This window comes from Jatropha curcas, chromosome 11 (assembly GCF_041381405.1).
Source record: "Jatropha curcas cultivar XTBG-Jc1 chromosome 11, XTBG_Jcur_1.0, whole genome shotgun sequence".
NCBI classification, from domain to species: domain Eukaryota; kingdom Viridiplantae; phylum Streptophyta; class Magnoliopsida; order Malpighiales; family Euphorbiaceae; genus Jatropha; species Jatropha curcas.
In genome coordinates this window covers 13,888,748-13,895,820 of record NC_143161.1, presented here as the reverse complement: position 1 = coordinate 13,895,820, position 7,073 = coordinate 13,888,748, and the positions used below count along the sequence as shown (strand labels likewise).

At 36.0% G+C, this 7,073-nt stretch overlaps 1 non-coding gene across 1 annotated transcript; it reads left to right on the top strand.

Moving 5' to 3' along the window:
• The first annotated feature begins 1,573 nt into the window (after positions 1-1,573).
• On the top strand, positions 1,574-1,680 carry LOC149492619 (small nucleolar RNA R71). Its single transcript, XR_016319014.1, has one exon. It is a non-coding gene; the product is annotated as a small nucleolar RNA R71 (small nucleolar RNA).
• Positions 1,681-7,073: the final 5,393 nt, after the last annotated feature.

Genomic DNA, 7,073 nt, shown 5'->3' with positions numbered 1-7,073 from the left:
GAATTATAAATGTCATCTTTAGTCTTAATATGTAAAGTGTCTTTCACACATTCATCAACAACATCAATCCTAAAACAGTCATTATAATCCATAGGAAGTTTACAAGATTTAAGAATATCAAAAACAATTTCCTCTTGACCTACCCTCAAAGTTAATTTACCTTCATATACATCAATCAATGCTCTTGCAGTTGTAAGAAAGGGTCTTCCAAGGATTAAGGATCCTTCTCTATCTTCATCAATGTCAAGAATAACAAAATCAACAGGGAAGATAAATGTACCTACCTTTACAAGCACATCTTCTACAATCCCTCTTGGATATTTGATTGATCGATCTGCCAATTGTAGAGACATCCTTGTTGGTTTTAGCTCTCCCATCCCTAGCATCTTAAAAACTTCATAAGATATAAGGTTAATGCTAGCACCTAAATCTGCTAAAGCTTTTTTAAAATCAAGATTACCAATATTACAAGGGATAAAAAACTTCCTCGATCTTTTAACTTCGGAGGCAATTTATTTTGAATAATTGCAATACACTCCTCAATTAACATTACCGTTCCTTGATCATCAATTTTTCGTTTCTTGCTTAGGATCTCTTTAAGAAACTTTGCATAGCTGGGCATTTGAGCGAGAGCTTCAGCAAAAGGGATGTTGATTTGAAGCTTTTTGAAGACATCAAGAAATTTGAGGAAGCTTTTGTCATATTGTGCTTTCTTTAACTTTGTGGGAAAGGGACAAGTAGAACATAGGGTTTTACTTCCTCTTGCTCTTCTAGGTCAATGATGGGAACTTTTTTCTGCTCTTCCTTTTTCTTTTCTATCTTCGGTGGTTCCTCCAACTGTTTTCCACTTCTCAAGGTGATAGCTTGTACCTTCTCTTTAGGATTCTTTTTGGTATTACTAGGTAACATACCTTGAGGTCGGGATGCCATCATGTTTGTAAACTGTCCTAGCTGAATCTCGAAGTTTCTTATCGCAGGTTGCTGGATTTTGATGTTTTCTCTAGTTTCATTCATGAATTCCATGTGCGATTTAGAAAGGGCAGTAAGGAGATCATCATGAGATTTTTTCTCTTGAGGTATAAAACCTGGTGGTGTGTTCAAGGCGTTGTTTGGATTCCCATACGAAAGATTAGGGTGATTCCTCAATCTGCTATCATAAGAATTAGAGTATGGGTAATTCTTCCTTCCTTGATTCATCACATAGTTTACTTGTTTCAAAGTTTGCGGATTTAGAGAATCTAACATGCATTCTCCCATCCCATGTTGTCCATTACACCTGTCACAAGCTTGCACAATAGAATTAACCGAGTTAGTAGTCAACAAGTCCAACTTCCTTACCATATTGTCTACCTTGGCATTGAGTGTGGTGATGGCATCAATTTCATAAACTCCTGCAGTTTTCTTCCTTTTGGAGTTGCTTTGATAATTGCTATTACTTGCCATCTCCTCTATCAAGTCATATGCCTCATCAATCTCTTTTCGTTCAAAAGATCCACCTACAGCTGCATCTAAAGTAATCTTAATGTTAGAAGATAATGCATTATAAAAAGTTTGTACCTGTAACCACTTAGGCAAACTGTGATGTGAGCACTTTCTCAATAAGTCCTTGAATCTTTTCCAAGCTTCGTACAAACTCTCTTGATCATGGTGGACAAATGTCATTATCTCATTGCACAGTTTTGTGGTCTTTGAAGATGGAAAAAATTTTGCTAAAAATTTTTGGGCTAATTCCTCCCATGTTGTAAAACTTCCAGCAGGGCATGATTGTAACTAGGATCTTGCTTTGTCTCTAAGAGTGAAAGGGAAGAGTCTTAGTTTTATTGCATCCTCAGAAACACCATTTTGTTTGAAGGTATTGCAAATCTCTAGGAAATTTGTGATATGGGCGTTAGGATCTTCACTAGGTAAACCTCCATATTGAATTGAGGTGGAAAGCATTTGGATAATTGCAGGTTTAATTTCAAAATTATTAGCTTCCACCCTACGTCTCGTGATACTCAAGGTTGTTCCATTGAGAGAAGGTGTTTTATAATCCCGCAAGGTGCGAATAGGATGCTGAGGTAAAGGTCTGTCTTCTGGGTTGACTTGATCAGTCATGTCTGTTTGCTGTTCGAGTTTGCTTTCACGTGCTCTTCTAGCAGCGTTGTTCCTATGACAAGTCTTTTCAATTTCTGGATCAAGGATTAACGGTTCAGTCCTACCTGATCTTCTTTGCATAAACACCTAAAATAATCTTTTAAAAGAATTAACTAAAACAAAAGAAAAATAAATGGCTAAATTAATAATAGGGTAATTAGTATTGATATTGGTAATGCCAATCCCCGGCAACGGCACCAAAAACTTGACAGTGATTTTCGCAAGTGTATAAAATCGTAACAAATAATATAGATGAGTAAAGTATCGTATCCACAGGGATTGTATACTAAGTACCAAAATTATATTAACCTATTATTATCTAAACGGCAATAAGGGGAATTATTTTAAAAAAATTAAATTAAACAAATAAAAGAGAACAAAAAGAAATCAAGCAATAGTATTTGAAGAAAAGAAATCAAGGATTTAAAGCTACTAGGGATTCTGATTTCACTTAACTCTATCCAATTTATTTTATTAGTTTGTTAATCAATTTTAATTGTTTAAGTCGGGGAAACAACCCTAAAATCACTAACAAGCTCTTCCGATATTTTGTTAGCTATTTTAATCCAATCTAATTACCTATCTTCCAACAGCGTAATCAAACATAAATTAAATCATTAAGTTTTGTGGTTTGTTTTGTGAATTCATAACCTAAGGTCATTAACTTATGAAAACCCCCCCCATGAGTCAAACCATATAGCTTCCGCATCAAGCTATTATTCTCATATAACTTATTACCTTTTTCATATCAAAAATCCTTCTCCCGATAGTGATTAATGAAATAAATCAATATAGGGGAGAAACTCTGCCTGGAAGCATTAAGTTCAATAATAAATTATACTTTGAACAAAGAAACACAAATCTAATATTATAAATTGGAAAAGAAATTAAGCTACATCAAATCCCTAGTATGAGAATTTAGTTCGACATAGTAATTAAATAAAACTCAATAATACTTGAATAAAATTCCATAATCAAACAGAATAATGAAAGAATAAAACAAGTTTAAGAGTTTAGAGATAAAAACTAGGCAAAAAATAACGTGGACGGCTTCCTTGAATCTTGGCACAAATCTTGAATGCTTGAAGTCTTTGAGAGAGAAAAGAAACAATAGAACAAGAGTTGTCCAAGACTGCATATCTCCTTACAATGAATGGCTCCTCTCTTTATATAGACTTCCTGAGAGAAAATCCGACTCCGTTTAGGAAATGGAATCCTTATTAAATAAGAAATCTTTTTTGGAGATAGGAAACTGTTTAGGCTTTGGATTTCTTCTCAATTAGGACTCTTCCATCTTCCTAAATAGGATTAGATCTTGATTTGTACATCAGGAAAATATCTAAGGTGGGCCCATGTAAGTTATAGAATTGGATGGCTTTCTCGATTCAAGACAGCACCTACTTCGTAGCATTTGCGTGCTGTTTTGCACGGTCTGGGCGTGCCAAAGTTTGAGTTCTGTGGATGGTTCAGCACGGGCCGTGCTCTGCAACACGTCCAAAGAAGAATTTGTGGCACGGGTGTGCCCCATAGCACGGCTAGGGCGTGCTAGGCTCTGACTTTCCAGGATGAAATGCATCACGGACGTGTTTAAGCAAGCACGCCCTGAGGTCTTCTTAGGCACGGGCTTGCCAAATAGCACGGTCTGGGCATGCTAGAGTTTGAGTTTCCACATGATTTTCCTTAAGTTTAGCACTGGCGTGCTAATGTGCACGGGCAGGGCATGCTAGAGCCTGACTTTTTTGCTATATTTTGCTCTTTTCTGTGCCAAAACCGTACAAATTTCTTTAAGATCAAGTGGATTATGATTCAAGGGCGCTTTACACAAAAACATAAATAAAACTAAATAAAAACTAATTAAAGTAATTAAAACTACTAAAATTCCCAATAAAAACTATATTAAAAATACTATAAAAATAACGCCTATCAAACATTCATAGGTTAGCACACCTGTTTAAAGACCAAATTAAAGATACGCAAATCCTACAACTGCAGAGTTCAACAATAGTTGGAAGTAATGGAGTTATACATATAAGAGTACACAAATTAACTAATTGCGAAAATTAAAAATTTACTTTTATAACCCTGCGGAGAAGATTGCAGAGCTTTAATCGATCGACGGGCTTCTACTTCCTGACAAGTTAAGTAAAAGAAGAGTGAGTTTTACAACTCAATGAATAATAATAAATAGTGCATATCACAAGCATTCATGCGAAATGCACCCTAAGATACTTAAGTGAGCACACAGCCAGTCAAGCACATGGCACAACATCAGCACTCATAAGTAATTTCACCTTCAAATAATCAAGCAAGTGGAAATTAGTCAGTGGCACCATTGAAAACCCCGATGAGTCGTCCTCTCATATGGCCCACCCTCTCAAACGTGTGCACTACGGGGCCGATCCCCCATACCTGGTTGACCGGTCTAATCCTCACTTGACCAATCCTCTCCCATATTTACTTTTTATATACTATCTTTTCCTTTTCATATCAACAGGCGGCCACCTTGTGGTTTTTCCATATCATATAACATCAGGTGTACGCGGGGGCACCATCTCTCCATACTTGGCCGACTAGTCTAGTAAACCGTCCTCACAAACCCATGGTGGCCAACTTCATCCCAATTCCACACAAGCAAAGCATAGCAATTTCACAGCACAAGTAATCAAGCAATTCATTCAATGTAATGCACTAAATCAATCTTAATGCGCAAACGTAAAAGTATAATTATATATTAGTAGTAACATAATGTATTTATGAGATATGAATAATAATATACTGATAATATTATAATAATTAAAATGAATATTAGAGTTTCATATATATATATATATATATATATATATATATATATAATGTTTATAAAATAAACGTTATGCAAATGCAATAATGACATGCACTATTTATTATTACTCACAGTAGTAGAGGAAAGAAGAAGCTCTAACTCAGATTCTGACCAGAAGGAGTAATAGACGGTTCCGAGCGATCTACAGAATTTAAGAATACAAGGAAAGAAATGCATCAGACAAAGGACTAAATTTAAATAAAGAATTAATCTAATAAATTATTTACTAATCTAACTTGCTGTAACTAGACTAAATTTTGCCGAAATTTCGGGAGCATCTCCCCTAAAAATTAGACTATTTACCTGTTTAAATATCAACAATTTCAATAAATTATAATTCAATCCACACAACCCATCCATTGGGTAATCAATTAAATCGAGTTCCCATCCACCTTTAACCTCAACGTCACCACAGAACCACAATTTATAAATTAACGCATCAATACAACTAACTTCTATTGCTAATTACCAAACAATAAAATCTTTCATAAATATAAGGGAAAATTATTATTTAGTCCCTCAGGTTTTACATAATTATCCAACTAATCCCAAGGTTTGCGCTAATATATAACTAGTCCCTCAGGTTTAACTCCGTTTAATTAAAAGGTCCTTTCGTCTGAAAAGTGGCTTTTTTCCGTTAATTGAAGACTAAAAGACTAAAACACCCCTCCCTCGCTGACGTGGACCAGTATGACCTTCCAAGCGAGGGAAACGAAAGGTCAAACTGCTATTCTCCCAACTCTCTCATGCAAAAAACGTCTTCATCTCCAGTGGAAGTGTTGAAGAATTTTTGTAGAAAATGATGTTTATTGACGAAACGAAATGAGTGGTCGTAGCATGTAGTGCTTCGTTTCCGTTGAATCACAGTCTTAAAGCTTCATTTTGAGGTAAATCCCACATACTCAAACCCACTTCATTTTTTGCTTGAAAAAAAATTGAAAATCAATATTATTGAGGATGTTTATGATGATGATTTTTGGTATATTGAAATGCTTAAGCATCGTTATGAGTTGTTTTGTGTGTAATGATAATGTATTGAGGGTTTTTGCAGATGGTAATGCCTTTTTTGTAACACATATGTTAAATTACAATGTAGGAAAACTTGAATTTGATGGCTTTGCTTGAAAGTTACACCATTGGGGTCATATATGAAAGGGATACAGTGTATTTGTATGATGCACAACCTAACAGAATGAGTTACATTGTCCTCTTACAAAACGTATGCAAAGTTCACAAGATAAAAGATGGGAATGTGGATATTACATGTTCTGAAAATTATAGAATAGAGAATGATGCAGACGTTACTCTAATGTTTGAAAGATTTAAGGACACTGATTATATTAAACTGAATTTGGTTAGGAGGCAAGGTGAACCGAGTGTTGTTATGCCAAATGTGTTCCACAGTCAGGTGGCAGATAATATGAGTTTACATAATGAAAATTTGCAGCCTAATAGAGAAGTTCCAGGCAATGGTGTTGGGGAGGCAAAAAGTAATATTGGGTCACAAACTGAGATAAGTGGGGATGTTGGAGATGTGACCATTATTGAGCAAGAAAATGTAGGTGCTGGATTGGAAATACAGAGGGTACAGGTAGTGGTAAGGGGAAGGGGGCAGAAATGTTGATAGAATCACATATGTGGGATATTGTGCTGGCTGACAACACTGAGTATTCAGGCTATGTAAACCAGTTAGGCAGGGGAAAAGGGAGGGGGAGAGGGCGATGTAGAGGCAGGGCAAATGTTCATGAGGCCAATGTGAATAGGGACAATAGGAAGGGGAAAAGAGCAATTGCAGTTGGAGCCTCTTACAGCTTTAGAGATAGGGTACAACAACAACAACCATTGGAGTAGGAGGGGAAGAAACAGAAACTGTTGTGGATAGTCAGTCCACAGATGATAACTATGTCTTTTATGATATTGAAGATGAGAGTAGTGAATCTGAAACACCTGAGGGAATGGAAACAGATCCAGAAGAGGAAGTTGACTTCAATGATGATGTTGATGATGGTCCCAGTGATGTTGATACTGACAAGGAACAGTCAGCTGAAAGTAGTGACATGGAGGTTGATGCACCAAGAAGGAGAAGACCTAAAAA